General features: G+C 54.4%; 1 protein-coding gene across 2 annotated transcripts in view; it reads right to left on the minus strand.

Moving 5' to 3' along the window:
• The window catches only part of Chst8 (carbohydrate sulfotransferase 8), a 133,696-nt gene extending 118,067 nt beyond the window's left edge, over positions 1-15,629 (minus strand). Inside the window, exon 1 of one of the 2 annotated variants that reach the window (XM_005081774.4) lies at positions 15,277-15,629. The gene's annotated coding sequence lies outside the window, so the exon portion shown is untranslated. Of the gene's footprint in view, positions 1-14,479; positions 14,758-15,276 lie in introns of those variants that run through there. The other variant, XM_040735503.1, reaches the window with a different exon arrangement.
• Between the last annotated feature and the right edge of the window lie 888 nt (positions 15,630-16,517).

Genomic DNA, 16,517 nt, shown 5'->3' on the forward strand with positions numbered 1-16,517 from the left:
CCAGAGGGGCGGAGACAGACCAGAGGGGCGGAGACAGACCAGAGGGGCGGAGACAGACCAGAGGGGCGGAGACAGACCAGAGGGGCGGAGACAGACCAGAGGGGCGGAGACAGACCAGAGGGGCGGAGACAGACAGACCAGAGGGGCGGAGACAGACCAGAGGGGCGGAGACAGACCAGAGGGGCGGAGACAGACCAGAGGGGCGGAGACAGACCAGAGGGGCGGAGACAGACCAGAGGGGCGGAGACAGACCAGAGGGGCGGAGACAGACCAGAGGGCGGAGACAGACCAGAGGGGCGGAGACAGACCAGAGGGGCGGAGACAGACCAGAGGGGCGGAGACAGACCAGAGGGGCGGAGACAGACCAGAGGGGCGGAGACAGACCAGAGGGGCGGAGACAGACCAGAGGGGCGGAGACCAGAGGGGCGGAGACCAGAGGGGCGGAGACCAGAGGGGCGGAGACCAGAGGGGCGGAGACGACCAGAGGGGCGGAGACCAGAGGGGCGGAGACCAGAGGGGCGGAGACCAGAGGGGCGGAGACCAGAGGGGCGGAGACCAGAGGGGCGGAGACCAGAGGGGCGGAGACCAGAGGGGCGGAGACCAGAGGGGCGGAGACCAGAGGGGCGGAGACCAGAGGGGCGGAGACCAGAGGGGCGGAGACCAGAGGGGCGGAGACCAGAGGGGCGGGCTAACTCCTTCTATGCCCCAGACTGGCCCCTCCATCCACCTCCACATGGTCCCCCACTCTGCGCCACCTGGGCACACCACAGACAGCCCCCAGGCGCTTCCTTCGTCAAACGGGATCCGGGGGAGCCTCTAACTCCTCTTAATTACACGGCTGCGGTGTTTGCACGAGGTAGCTGTCACCCTGTAATTTACTCATACGCGGGTTTTAATTGTACATTAATCTCTCTTACACGCCACTCCCAAGCTGGAGTCTTTACTAGCAGCAGTCCGGGGTCACTTTGTTTATTCCTCAACCGAAAAATAGCTGATGAGCTTAATCGAACGATGCCCCTCCCCCTGGCACCTTTCTCTCCCAGGGTTACCTGCTGGTTGCTGGCTGGGCCTGGGAGAGAGATTCCTGTCACCTGCAAGCCACCTTTCAAGCACCGGGAGTGTTTGACTGTTTCACAGCTGACATCAATTTTAGCGGAAAGGTCAGCAGCAACAAACAATCTTCCCATCACCAGCCACGTGCTTTTTGGGGGGGGAAGGGGGTTATATTGTCATCCTTTCTCTAGGCTCCCCCAGGATGGGTGACCCTGGGAGGGCTGGCTTGGGGGGGATGAGGAGCGCACCGTGTGAACCTAAGAACCTAAGAAACCTTGCAGTGCAGAGGTTCCAAGGTCACTTGGAGAGCCAGGAAGGAGAAGTATAAATTACAAAGCCCTGGACGGCTGCCAGGGCCCCAGGAAGCTACATTTAGCGTGTCATTCTCCCAGCAGCAGGATGAAGCCTTAACTCTCTTCCCCGGGAATTTGAATGGAATTTGTTACAGGGACGTTGTGATTGAAATATCACCAATTGACTTTTCATGACAACTTGGCAATAGATTGCGACGGTGATGGGTCTCTCTCTCTCTCTCTCTCTCTCTCTCTCTCTCTCTCTCTCTCTCTCTCTCTCGCTCTCTTTCTCTGTCTGTGTGTGTGTGTGTGTGTGTGTGCGCGTGCGCGTAGAAAGGGGGGTTGCTGTTGTGTTCTCAGGCTGACCAAGGTGGCAATAAGGAAGTCCCATACAATATTTATGAACCCAGATGAAGCCCTATGCCCACAATGAGCTCATACCGTCACACAGATTTCAAAAAGACACCTTGACATTTGCCCAAGATCAGATTTCCCCTGCCAGAGGCCCAGGAGGCTTTGGGCTTATGGAAGTCTATATGCTCCCTGTCCTTGGCCTGCAATCATCTTCATTTAAGCTAAGGGCAAATTAGCACTGGGGCGGGGCAGGCACTCCAGAAAGGGGGGCGGGGAGGAGTAAAGTGTGTTTAGCCACATCTTAGTGTGCAATCGTAGCAATGGTTTTCAACAGTAAAATACAGGTCTGGTCTGTTCTGGTTTTGGTTTTTTGTTGATTGGTTGAGCTTTCTGGTCTCTCAACATGTCTCTGACCGGCCTGGAACTTGCTGTGTAGACCAGGCTGGCCAAAAAACTCACAGAGATCCACCTGCCTGTCTCTGGAGTCTGAGATTTAAAAAGGGGCAGTTTTGATTATTTTTGTTGTTACAACACTCTCTGGTGTGCTGGACAAACAAAGCTTTGGAGAGATGCCGTGGTGAGTCTCTAACAGTTGTACTTAGGCAAAGAGAAACCTGCGCCCATGATCCATCATGGGGACACCCAGGAAATAAAAACGAAAGAAAAGAAGCTGGCGTCCCTGGGACCAAAGGTTTATTTCAGGCACGCCCCCCCCCTTGACAAACAGTGTCTCACAAGGTAGCCCAGGCTGCATCGGGCTAGCAATCCTCCTGCCTCAGCATCTAGGCTTGTGTCACCATACCTGGTAACCTTTGGCCTCCTCTCCCTGGAGACACAGCTTTTGGAGATTGGGAACTGTTTGGGGGGTGGCATGTCAGCCCTCCCCGAGGCCTGCCTTGAGGGCCACGAGCATTCTAGAGGCCACGGGTGTTACTTCCACAGTCAGCCATGCCCCGGAGTTCGTCACGTGTCTGGAGGTGGCTTTCGGAGACAAAGGCTCCTGGCATGCAAGCACCAGGATCTGTAGTGAGTGGTGAGACTTGAAATACTGAATGAAGTGTGAGGCTGAAGCCCCCAGGTTGTTTACGAGTCCGGAGCAGGGTCGATTTAGGTGGCTTTTGATAAACACTTCATACTCTACATCCTCAGAGAGGCAGAATACTTGTCAAGCACACATCTTTATGAGCTGTCCGCCTATAAAACTCAGCACGGGAGGTCCATCCTTAATGCTGGCCTGGCAGTAAATTGGCGTGTCGCGCAGGTCGGCAGAATCAAATTAGCATCGACCCGTAAAAATGTTACTGAACGATTCCTCAAATCTGCCAAGTCTTCAAATCAATTTTGCAAAAAACGTCAGGCTTTTTTTTTATGTTGATAAACCTTTCATATTAGTTATGACAGAAGACCGCAGACCTCCCTAATCTGCCTTCCTACCAAAAAAAAAAAAGGTGTTGTTTTTCCCAAACCGCTTTTAGCTCTTCCGTCCCCACATACCCGCCTACACATAAACAATGTGTGTGTCACAGAGTCATTTGTTGTCCTATTTTAAAGTGACTTGCATTTTGGTTCACACAGACCATGTGCCCTGTGATCCCGAACCTTGGAGAGAATTCCTCCCAATACCGAGATAGAGAGAGCTCTCACTCTTTGCCTTGGAGACAAGCAGTCTCAAGTTGGCTTCTAGAATTGATCCTCCAATGAATCTACGTATTTTGTGTCTCTTGGGCACCCAGCGTCTCTCTTTGTCCTGTGGACTTCTCTCTGCTGATACTCAGGAGTGGGCTCACACTGATTCCTTGCCCAGCCTACCCCGGCTAGAATCAGCTAGAATCCCTTACCCACGCCATCAAACCTTAGACACCCGCATCACTCTGTGCTGTTCGCGCCGGAGTTGTACGTGGGCCCTACTCCCTTCCCCGAGGACAACAGGAACACAGAGAATAGCGCATTCGTTCCGAGGACTCCAAGCCGGGCTCTCCTAGCCCAAGCACATTGTTTTCCGGAGACTTCTGTCAAGCCGGAAGGAAGCGGGCCAGGTGCAGCCAAAGGCAGAAGGTATTGTTGCGGTCAAGCGGCGGCACGATCCGCTGAGTGGTTTATTACACACAAGCTTCTGCTCCTACTCGAATGGAAAGCGTGCCAGCTATGGAAAATTAGCGCTGAAGGCTGAGAAGTCCGTGACACGCAGAGGGGACACTGCTTTTGACAGGGGAGGGGGGCTCCCAGATACCTACTGGCAAAGAAACCCAATAGCGGGCACACCCATCAAGATGAAGACACCTAAGGGAACGGAACTCAGCACATGCTAGATAAATGCTCTACCAGTGAGTGTAGATTCTAGGCAAGGGAAGTTGCCTCCTACCTGTACCACTGGGCTATATTGTCAGACCTTTTCTTTTGAGACAGGATCTTCTTAGGAAGTTCACCAACCTGGCTTTGAACTCACTCTGTAGCCTAAGTAGGCAATGAACTTGTGATCCTCCTACCTCAGCTTTCTGGAATGACTGGGATTGCAGGACCATGCACCAGGCCCAGCTAATGGATGATGCTCTATAATGGTCAGTGTTTATAGTCTTGGGTAAGCATGCCTGCTGCTCTATCATAGCTGGCTTTGGACAGGCAAGGTCACTAGCGGGAACAGATTCCCAGCACAGGATGTCCTCTAGGGACGGAGAACCCAGTGGAGTCCTTACCAGGGCGGCTCAGTATACTAACACACCCCTGTTGAGTCAGGTAGGTAGGAGGGGCTAAGGGGACCAATGGGCAGCTTCATGACGTGGGCCTTTGTTCACTGGGCTTTCGTGGGGTCTTACTTTGTGCTCGGATGGTCTTGGACGCCGAGACACGGCAGCAAACATGAGTCCCACAGGGCGGGCTCAAAGTTCACGGCGTCTGTTGAGGTTCCCACTCCTCACAGAAATGCCAGACTACTCCATCTCCCACCTTCTAGACGAGCAGACTCAAGCTTCCCCCGGAAAGGCATCATACACACCTATAGACATTTAACAACCCTATCTTCTGGGGGTGGAAGTGAATTTTGAGATTTGTTGGAGAATATTTTCAGGTTCAAAATATCCTGGGCAAAGAAGAAACTCTATTAGTCATCTGAGAAATCAAATTAAAAACACAGTGTGATAGCTCTACATAGTCATGGGGATGGCTAAAAAACGATAAAAGCCAACCACACATTGTTAGAAAGGATGTGGAGTGACTGGAACCCTCACATAACTGTTGAGGAGACTTAAGGAGGTGCAGTCCCATCCCCTGCACGCCCTTGAACACACACACACACACACACACACACACACACACACACACACACGGTATCACTAGCAAGTTTGGTCTGGTCTTGAGTTCATGATCCTCTGGCCTTAACTCCCCACATACGGGGATTACATGTAGGTGAGCACCTCTATGCCTGGGTGGATGAACACTTCCTAAACCTGACTGCGGTTCCCATAAAAGATGTGCTCCCCCTAACCCAGAAAGTCTAAGTCCTTGCTTCTCAGACGCACCCAAGAAACACGTGCAAAAACAATAGTCAAAAACTCTGAACGACTTAAATGGCAGTCAACAGGAGGATGGGTAAATAAATTAGAGTATGCCCACACAATGGCGCGGTATCAGCCAGCTCCTTCTTGCCACAACAAAGTAGATGAGGCAGTTGCTTTGTGAGAAGAAAAAGGGGTTTTAAGCTCATGATCCTAGAGCTTCCAGTACATGATCAGGAGGCCCCCAAATGCTTTGGGATTCCGGTGAGGGTGCCGAATGACAACGAGGGCATGTCATGGAGCCAAGGAGCAAGAAAGATGACACAGTGTGGTTCCACAATCCCTTTTTGGGCGTGCCCTGAATGGTGACCTGAAGGTGTCCCAAAATATCCCACCTCGTAATGGTCTGCAATACTTCCCAATTAGTACCACCTTAGGAACAAGGCCTTCCAAGCGTGGGCCCCTGGTGGACACTCACACAAAGCGCAGTGGGAGCCCCCAAAATAATCAGAGCGGAAAAGCAGCAGCGGCGCACGATGCAGGGGAATCTCTCCCGCACGATGCTGACCCAGCCACGCATGTATGTAGGCTGCCGTTCCACAGCTATCGAGTTTAGGAGCAAGGGAAACAAACCCACACTGTTAGTTACCTATGTGGTGAGGGGGAGTGGCTGGAAGGGATCAAAGGGGACCTCTGAGGTGAGTGTTAGCCATATTCCGATTCCTGCTCTGGTGCTGGGAACACCGGCCTGGGAAGCTCTCAAGACAGTTGCTACATTGCTCACACACAAACCCGCTCCCTTTTGCGTATGATAGCAATCATACGTAAAAAGGGAATGAGCGGATAAAACACATTTGTGAAGGACATCACCATGTCCATTTGTAAGAGATTTGGGGATGGAGCAGTTAATGGGAGTGCTTGCTGCTCTCCCAGAGGACCCAGGTTGGGTTCCCAGTGCCTGTAACAGCGGCTCCAGGGAATCTGATCTGACGCTCTTTTGGCTTCCTTGGGCATCTGCACACACCGGTACACTTACACACATGCATACACACATGCACACACAGGTACACTTACACACATGCATACACACATGCACACACAGGTACACTTACACATATGCATACACACATGCACACACAGGTACACTTACACACATGCATACACACATGCACACACAGGTACACTCACACACATGCATACACACACATGCACACACCGGTACACTTACACACATGCATACACACATGCACACACAGGTACACTCACACATATGCATACACACACATGCACACACAGGTACACTTACACACATGCATACACACACATGCACACACAGGTACACTTACACATATGCATACACACACATGCACACACATGCATGCACACATGCACACACAGGTACACTCACACACATGCATACACACACATGCACACACCGGTACACTTACACACATGCATACACACATGCACACACAGGTACACTCACACATATGCATACACACACATGCACACACAGGTACACTTACACACATGCATACACACACATGCACACACAGGTACACTCACACATATGCATACACACACATGCACACACAGGTACACTTACACTCATGTACACACATGCACACATAGGTACACTTACACACATTTACACACAGGTACACTTACACACATGTACACACAGGTACACTTGCACACATGTACACACACAGGTACACTTACAGACATGCATACACACATGCACACACAGGTACACTTACACACATGCACACACAGGTACACTTACATGTACACACACAGGTACACTTACACTCATGCATACACACATGCACACACAGGTACTCTTACACACATGCATATATACATGCACACACAGGTACACTTACACACACAGGTACACTTACACTCATGCACACACAGGTACACTAGCACACAGGTACACTTACACACATGCACACACAGGTACACTTACACACACACACACACAATTCCTTTAAAATAAGGATTTGAGGAGACCCTGGCAGGGGAGCCACAAGCCCCGTCCCAAATCCTTTTCACATTATCAGTGTAGATCCCTGACTGACATGTTAGGCTAAGAGACCAAACACAAAGGACTATATAACGATAACAACAGCAGCTTTCGCCTTGCCGAGAGCCGCTAGACCTACCCTAGGAGGCGGGGCCTATCGCTATTCTCATTTTACAGGCGAAGAAACCAAGTCCCTAGTCTGCACAATGACCAAGGGGCGAAGCTAAGATTCTAACCAGACAGTTTGACTCTGTTTACCAGCTTCAGCCCCCTGGGATGGAGTGAGGGGTGTACGTGGTCGTCATGGTTGTCTGTTGACATTTTAATTCATGGAAAAGGAAATAGAGAGGAGTTAAATAACAGGCAGAGCGTGTGCTTTCCCGGGATGAACGGTCGTGAAATTAGATTTGCAGATGAACCCAAACCTCGTGAGACCCCCAACCCGAAGCGGAAAACAGCAAGAAGGACCCAAGCAGGAGAAAATCAATTTACTATGCACATCGGGGCAGTAATCCACGCTAAATGACTTTCCAGAGATGAAGGCACGAGAGTGGATGCCATGGAGGGTGGCGGAGATGGCACTGGTCACAGACAGCCGCTGCTGAAAGGGAAGGCCATGGGAACTGTCCCTGGTGAACGGGGTGCACATTGGACCCAGATGTTTGGGAGGTATCCTTGGACGGGAGAAAGCCACCCAGGATTGGCTAGAGGTTTCCAGAGAAATCCAGAACACTAGCCCCAGCAAGCCTGAGGCTGACCAACACCTCCACTGTCTCCAGCAGTGCGGTGGTCTGCCTGGATCACATAGTGGACTCAACCAGGGTAGCCAGTGCTGTGCTTTGAACACCGACTTAACAGCTTTGAACGACTCGAGTGATGTGCCCATTGACCAGTGGTATAGACAGGCTTCATAGTATCATCCACCGGGGAGCTCAACCAGTGTAGACAGGATTACCCACCAAGCATACTGGCTCAACCTGTGCAGAAAGACTACCTGCTTCACATGCTGGTTTCCAACAGTGTAGACGCACTGCATTGGGCTTAGCCACCAAGGCCCTGGAAGACAAGGCTGCTGACATGTCAGCCTGGATCTGAAAGGAAGTCCAGTCACCAAGAAAGCCGTTGAAGGTAGAGAGTTCGAGCAATCTGAGCCATGTTCAAAGGCCCGGAGAATGGAGCAGACGCAGACGAAACGGAAGATTCCATTGCTAACACCCAAGGCTCAACCAGGGTACACATACCACACGTACCACACACTGACTCCACAAGGTAGTCAGGCTGTCTGCATCAAACCCTAATTCAGCCAGTACAGACAGACCGCACACATTAGGTACCTGCCCAGCTAGTGGGACATACTGTGCCACATGACGCTCCACCATGACAGACAGACAGGATCTCCAGGCCTGCCAGTCAGCCATGCGCACCCCCTCCAGACCAAGCTCTTCATGGCTAACACAGCAGGAAAGAGAGACTTTTTTTTTTTGGTTTTTCGAGACAGGGTTTCTCTGTATTGTTTTGGAGGCTGTGGGTCCAGCCTGGCCTCAAACTCACAGAGATCCGCCTGCCTCTGCCTCCCGAGTGCTGGGATTAAAGGCGTGCGCCACCACCGCCTGGCAAGAGAAACATTCTTACAAGCTCTATGGCCCTGTGGCCTGAGTACATTGTCCCAGCTTCCCCAAGACTAGGTATGAGGCCCTACACATGGACGAACCTTGGGCAGTATTTGCCGAATGCTGAGATTCTCCCTGTAGGCACTGCCTCCTTCCCTTACCCCACCAGTAATACAGGAAGCACACCCTGCCCCCCCCCCAACAAGGCTGGAGGAAGGTCTCAGTGCTCACAAGACTGGGCAGATGAATCTTGTCCAGACAGATGAGTCAGCCCCCCCCCCCCCAAAAAGAGATGGCTTCGAAGATGGGTATGACTTGTCTGTTAAGCATGAGTCAACCTGAGCCCAGGGTATAGAATGTTGGCAGAGGAGCTCTGTTGTGTCACCTCCCCGCGGATGGTTATCTGGGCATGCCCGGTGGTCCACGGACAGCTAGCGATGACGGCAGTAGAGGGACAGGCCACCCTGGACAGGAAGCCTTGAGCTAAGCTGCAGACAGTCACAGGGGATTCACTAGCAGACAGAGTCGGGGAGAACAGCCCACCCTTAGGCGAAGAGCCTCAGACAGGCCAGGGGTTACAAAGCATGAAACGGTACGGCCTAGCCCTTCTCCTTGCCTGTCACCGCTGTCGCCGCTCTCATCCCCAAGGCTGGCCCAGCTTGGTAGCAGCTGGCTCCGGCCCAGACGGAGTGAGGACAAGGTGACAGCGACCTGGGCTGTTGCCTGCATCTCGGCAGCCGCTCAACTCAGGGCCTGCAGCCAGCAGCATGGGCACACCAGGAAGTAGGGTGACTCACAGGCCTGTTTCCCTCCACCCCAGCTCTGGAAGAGGACAATGACGACGACGACGGTGATGGAGCCTGGGCTCAGGGCTGTTGTCTGTGGGGAAGCCATGTCCCTAAGCCGCAGACAGCCTGGGAAGAGTCAGACTTCAGAGGGAGCTGGGGGAGCTCTCAATCCCAGGCAGAGCCTCTCAAAGGGACATGCGAAAGAGAGTTCTTTCTGGGGCAGATGCCAGCCGACTGCCGGGTTATATCAACTACATGGCAGGCGAAGAAACTACTGGGGGTGCCGGGAAGTGAACACAGCACAGGCAGGAACAGCAGGCAGGCAGCCAACTCCAGGAGAAGGTGGGCACCAGAGCCCTGTAAGTGGCTGGCACACAGGACAGAGCCTTCAGGTGACTAAAAGCCTTGTTGCACTCCCCTGGGGGGAAGGCGGGTCTTGAGTGGAGCTAGTTCAGCAGAAAGGTGTCAGTTACAGAAAGATAAAGAGTAGTTCTCTGCCTGGTCCTCCCCGGAGAGCCCTGGCAAGGCTATCACTAAGCGCCTCCTGTGTGGTGTGAGTGTGTGTGTGTGTGTGTGTATGTGTGTGTGTGTGTGTGTGTGTGTGTGTTAGTTTTGTTTTGTTTTGTCAACTTGACACAGTCTGGAGTCATCTGGGAAGAGGGAAACTTAATTGAGAGGATGCCTCCGTCAGATTGGCCTTTGGGGCATGTCTTTAATGGCGTTTTTTCTTTATTAAGATTGATTTGGGGCTGGAGAGATGGCTCCGTGGTTAAGAGCACCGTCTGTTCCTCTGGGGGTCCTGAGTTCAATTTTCAGCAACCACATGTGTGGCCAGGGGCTACAACAGGATCTGGTGCCTTCTTCTGCCATGCTGGCACGCATGCAGATAGAGCACTAGTCTACATAAATAAATAAGTACTTAATGGTTGACGTGGGAGTGGCCGGCCCACCATGGGTGGGGCCACCCTGGGCTCATGGTCTTCGTCTTGGCGGTTCCCGACAGCGGCAGACAGTCACACTGACAAGCATGGATGGAGGTGGCTGGGGGAGTGCCACGGAGGCCTGGCTGTGCCGCCAGCCATCGGACCACCCAGTCCTGGAATGGACAGGAGCTCAGGACCCCAGGAGGATCTCTGTCTCAGGGAGCCAAGAGTTCTCACCAGTGTCCCGCAAGCCCCGCCTCACCACGTCCCCTCCCAAACTGACGCCTCTGGAACTGCGGGATCTTCATCTCTGGGGCCTTTGCTGCTCCCTTCTCACGGGTCTCCAAACCCCACAGCCGTTAGCTGGATAAAAATCCCAAATCCAGATGCGGCTCGGCCTCCAAGGCTCCCTGTTTTCAGGTCTCCATCACTTCCGTCCCTCTCCTTCATCAGTGGCAACACAGGGGTCTTCTGATCACTGGTGACCAGAGCTTTCTCATTTATTCCCTCGGCAGGGGCAGCTGTGCAGGCTGCGCCCCCACCATCCCTCCCGACTCAGCTGGAACATACCAGCCACTCCTTCAGATCTTAGCAGAAGAGCCTCAGTCCCTCCCACCTCAGGTCTTCAGCCCAAGCCACTGTGCGGATGCTGGGAATCGAACTCAGGACCTCTGGAAGAGCAGCCAGTGCTAGGAACCTCTCTGAGCCGTCTCTCCAGCCCTTTGACCTCCGTCCAAGTCAGCTCGCTTGTTTGTAGGGCTTATAACAACTCAGCGGCAGAGCACTTGCTCAGCGCACACGGATCCGATGCCGTGGGGAAACAAGCCGGGCGCCCCTTCCAACCTTTCTCAAGCCTAGACTCCCCCTCGGGCTCCGGCTGTGTCTGATAATGCCTTTGCCTAGCATATGATGGCGAGATGAATGAGTGACGGTGAAGTCTCTGTCCCACAAGGGACACCCGATACGTACTCAACAAACACTCACTGATGGCAGAATGAAGGAGAGTGACAAGGGGGCTGGCCTTGGGAGTGTGACACAAGAGTCATTTGACTCCAGGTTTCAACACTGACAATCATAGTTTAGCGCAAATAAATGTCACTCACCAAAGCCAGCTGGGTTTGACAGGAAAGTGATGCCATACCCTCATTGCCACCAGACTCTCCCCTCCCCCTCCACACACACAAAGTACTAGTTCCCCAGAAGCAGGGTCTTACGGGTGGGGAATAAGAATGAAAATCTCCACCTGCCAGCCTGGGGAGGCAGCTCTGTCTGACACACACACACACACACACACACACACACACACACACACACACACGGGCCCTGGGCCTACATGTGGGTACTCTGTGAGCATGGGACCAGGGCCGCTTCTGGCTGTTGGCCCATGGGGACACAGTCTTCTCCGGCTTCCTGACAGCCTTCACTGCTCCTCTGATTTCCTAACCACCCACAATCAAGTCCCGAGTCCCGGGCGAGCCTGTCTGCAACACCAGATCACAAATGACAGGTAGTTTTCCGGAGGGCAGAGGTCACAGCTCCTTCATACTAGCGATGTGTGGGCCGCATCCTCTGCCACAGCAGTTCCCTGACCGGAGAGGGTCACTTAGCCTTCAGCCAATAAGAAGTGAGCCGATGTCTCCCTCTCCTCCGCCACCTGAGCTCAGGAAAGCCGTCCGCGGGTTACCTGAGTCAGTGAGTCTCCTCTACTCAGGGACAGCTTTGTCATGGGAGGCAAGGGACAACACAGCTGCTCTGAAGTCAGATCTAGCAAGCGACTCCAAGGACACAGCTCCAGGAGCCTCTGGTCACCACAGCCTCACACGGGGGCTGCCCACCTCCGACCAGAGCCCCGATACTGATGCCACATACGCACGCACGCACGCAGGCACACACGCGGAATCTTTACTCATCCGCTTTATTTTTGGCTGTCCCTCTGCAGTGCCGTCTTGACCTCCTCGGGCCAGCATTATATAAACCTCCTGTTTAGAAGACTCGTTACCTTCTGATTAACACAGGCCTGTGATTAACACAGTTGCTCACCGACTGTAATTTCTTCTTTGTAGCTGCCATGCATAGGCAAATCAGAACGTGTTGGGGGGGGGACACCTGGGCACGCTAAGACAGGGGTCAGACTCCGGGTCAGCGGTAGGCAAGAGGCAGGGGCGTGAGCTGGTGACCACACCTTCCCTGTCTGCCCCCGTCAGCACCCCAGTGGCGGCAGCAGAGTACCCCGGCCCCATACAGCCAGCAAAACAGCAATCACAGCTCCTCCATCAGCAAAACCACAAAGAGTAGCGGCTGGCAGGAGCTCAGAGTGAGGTGCAGGGCAGCAGCCAGCTCTGTATTTCCAATCAGAGGAATCTGACTTCCCCGTTGTAAGTGAATGGAGGGTAAATTCTGAGACAAGCCTGCCAAGCAACATCCATTGGGGTAGGGGTGGTGGTGGTGGTGGGGTAGTTAACTGAACTTTCCCAGACTTATTAGCTTACATAAACAGAAATTTGAATAAATGTTTAAAAAACAAAACTCCCTGGATACTCTGTTAATCAGTAAATGTTCATTACGGAAACACAGCAAATATGCATAAAATTTCCCCAAGTGATGTTCCAGCTACAAGATGGAAAAGGCATCTCCAACAGCAGGCTGAGTTACAAAGCGTCCTCCGTCAAGCCAGCCAGCTCTCCTCTCCCGGCTGGAGCCAGAGAAAAATAGATTGCATTTTGCCCACTCAGGGAATTTATAAATGAGCACATCCCCCCTCCCCGGCTGATGGATGTCTCTCTATAAATAATTAACCCTTGACCTTGCTTTGAGAAAAGCCTTGGCTTTTTAAATTTTGGGGTCTTTAATAAAAAGCAACAAGAAGAACAAAAATCAATGCCCGGGGAACATAATTCACTCCCACAAAGCCAGATTCCCGGTAAATGAATAAATACTACACTGGCCATCCATGTGTCCCATGGTGACTCCACCAAACAATGGGACAGGGTCAGGCTTCGACGTTTTCTGTCTTCCAGTGCTACTGGATTATTGATCACCCCAATTTGACTCGGTCTTTTTCAGGGTCTGAGTAGCACCTCTCTTGTGTGTCACTTTAGGGAGCGCTGGAGCCTCCCAAGCATGTTTCCACTCTCCTCAAGAGGCCCCGGGCCCCTGTCTGCCTGTAGGTGATGGGGTCGCCTGGTTTAAAGAAAAGGTCTTTTAGGACGGGATGGTGCACACCTGTAATCCCTGCACTCAGCAGGTTGAAGTCATGAGAGCCTGGGCTGCACGCTGAGACCCCGCCTGAAAAAGAAGAGGGTCTTCTGTGCGAACCACGACCCCTCGCTCACTCTTTCCAAGTGTGCTTTTGGGGGTGCTGACAGGATGTGGGGGTAGGAACTTTTTAAAAAGAGTTCCGCATGTCAAAGGTTGCACTAGGGTGGGACTTAAGACAGGGGCCCCTGTCCACCAAGGTAAGGTCAAGGTGGACCCTCAAAAAAGTGGACTTGGTGGAGGAAGCTCGTGCCTGTGACCCTGGGGGGAGGTTGGGGAAAGAGTTAACCTGCCTTGGCCCCTTTACCCACCGCGACCACCTGGAGGTATCTATGTCCTTGCCCCCAACCGAGTCTCCCACTTGCTGCCTCCATAGAAACAGAGAGCCCTGGAAGCCTGTTCCTTTTAGAGCCAATCATGCTTAGGGTCCTGCTGGGAGGCGGATCAGAGATGCGACGCCAGGTGATGCTGAAATGACTGCAAGGCAGGGTGTTCCAAGATCCGACCTGAACGCCTGCAGCCCAGGACATAGTCCTCTGACTGTTCCGGGGCCCGGTGAGGGCCGCAGGAACCAGAGGCAAGATGTACAACTAAAGTTAGGGTTTGGAGTCCTGCGCGGGAAATAGAGAGGTCACTTCGTGCCCAAGCGCCACCTCTGGCCCTGCCCAAACCCGGGAACGCACCTTCGCCTGGCCAGGCCAGCCTTTGGAGAAGCCAGAGCTGTAGCTGGCAACGCAGCCTTGCTCAGCAGCTGGAGTTGCAGCGCCGCTAGAGATGGGCTCGGTCCCGCCGCCGCAAAGAGCATCATCTCACAGTCCCCTACTCCCAGTCGCCCGAGGCTCCAACTCCCGCACTCCGGGATGCACGCAAGCACACACCTCCCTGCGATCACTGACGCACGCACACTTTCCCGGTGCACAAAACAGGCCGGGGCCCTAGAGAGTTGCCGGGTGGAGATGCGCGCGATGGAGCGCAGGGATACCTTATGCCTCCCGGTAGGAGGCCAAGGTCGTCATTAACTTCCCCTTTCGCCTTGCTGGCCCCCAGCTGACCCCTAAGTCCCAGTTCCAAGCTCACATCAAAGCCTCGGCACCCTGGACGCTCCAGCCCGGCCCTGGGGCGCTCAGTGCCCAAAGCTGCCTCCACGCACTCAGCATCCAGATCTAGGAGGAGGAGCTGAGGGTCCTCAGGGAGAGCCAGTAGGAGAGAGAGAGAGAGGCAGTTCCCAGGCGTGGAGAAAATCAAGGATCGAAAGTCTAATTAAAGTTCCCGCTCATGGGGGCCGGTCCCCAAAGTACAGCCAGACCCAAGCACCGCACGCCCGCACCAGCACCTGCAGCTTGGGACTCCGATACATGTCGAGCGGCGAGGACTGCGCTCAGAGCGGTCCGGGTTCACTCAAGGGTTCCCTGGGGCATCCCTTCGGGTGAGCAGCCGGCACAGGGAGGGGACGGGATGATGTGGGGCGCAGGCACTTTACCTGCTGCTGCCGTTGCTTTCCAGGCCACGGGTTCCTCCGGTCCGGCTCGGTTCTTGGCGGTAGGAGAATTCCTCCTCCCGGGCGCTTGGGAAGCAAGGAGGATCTCCGCCCCGACTCGGGCCGGGCTGGGTCTCTTTCTTTGCGTAGTCCTAGGTGCTGGGAGTGGACGATTGGCGTGGAGTCGGCGGCCGGAGCGCGCAGGAGAGGTTGCGGCGGCGTGCTCCTATTGGGTCCCCACCAGCACTGGTTGCGTCCCCCCGGTCTCCGCCGCCACCGCCCGGTCCTGTCTCCTCCCCGCGGTGCCACCGGATCCGGCTCCAGCGCCGGGAAGGCTCGCAGCGAAGTGCGAGCGAAGCCTCCGGCGAGGCTGGAAATAGCGCCGCGCCCGCCCGGCGCCCCGCCCCCAGTCCGGGCCCCGCCCCACGGTGGAAAGCCGCTACCGCCGTGGCGGGGCAGAGTAGGGGGAAATCTCCGATCACTCAACCCTCCCGGGAGCTCACGGACGCCACACCCACGCGCGCTCTGCGGCTCCCGAGGCCCCACCGGCCGCGCGCTCCGAAGGAGATGCCGCTGGGCGCGGTCGGGCGAGCGCGGGGGGTGGGGCGGTATTGGCGCGGGCTCGGGGATCCCCAAGTGCTGGACTCTGGGTCTGCAGCTTGGCTCCAGTCCGCAGCTTCTTGGCTGCCACTGCCCCGGTGGTGGCACTGAGTAACCAACCCCACGCTGACCTGGGGAAAAAGGAAAAGGCGCCAGCAGGCAGGGTTGTGTGCTGGAGACCCAAGGCTGCGGGGGCGCAGGGCTCGCAAAGGGATTGATGGACGGAAGAGTCAGCTAGGTTCCCAGACTACAGTCCACGTGGACTCCGACCAAGGCTTTGTCTGTTGTTGGCACCCACCCCCGCATTTCTGGGTCTGTAGTTAACCACGAGTGCCCAGTGAACCGGATTCTCGCTTGAGAACTTCATCCTTAAGGGTTCTCCTGACACCAGCCCGAGAGCTGAAGCAAGCAACCCCTCTCCATCCATACCCAGAATAAGAATGGGAAAGTCACAGGTCCACAGCCACGCCGCACAAGGGTGGAACCGGCACTCGGTTCCGGGGGGGGGGTGAGGGCTGTAGATTCAAACCCTTGTTTTTCCAGAGAAGAGTAGCCACAACCTGCAGGGGGCAATCCGGCGCTGGGAGGAGAGACTAGCTGCGCGCACACACCAACCATTCTAAGCCACTGCCTAAGACTTGAAG

Source organism: Mesocricetus auratus, unplaced genomic scaffold (genome assembly GCF_017639785.1).
Source record: "Mesocricetus auratus isolate SY011 unplaced genomic scaffold, BCM_Maur_2.0 Super-Scaffold_100046, whole genome shotgun sequence".
Classification (NCBI taxonomy): domain Eukaryota; kingdom Metazoa; phylum Chordata; class Mammalia; order Rodentia; family Cricetidae; genus Mesocricetus; species Mesocricetus auratus.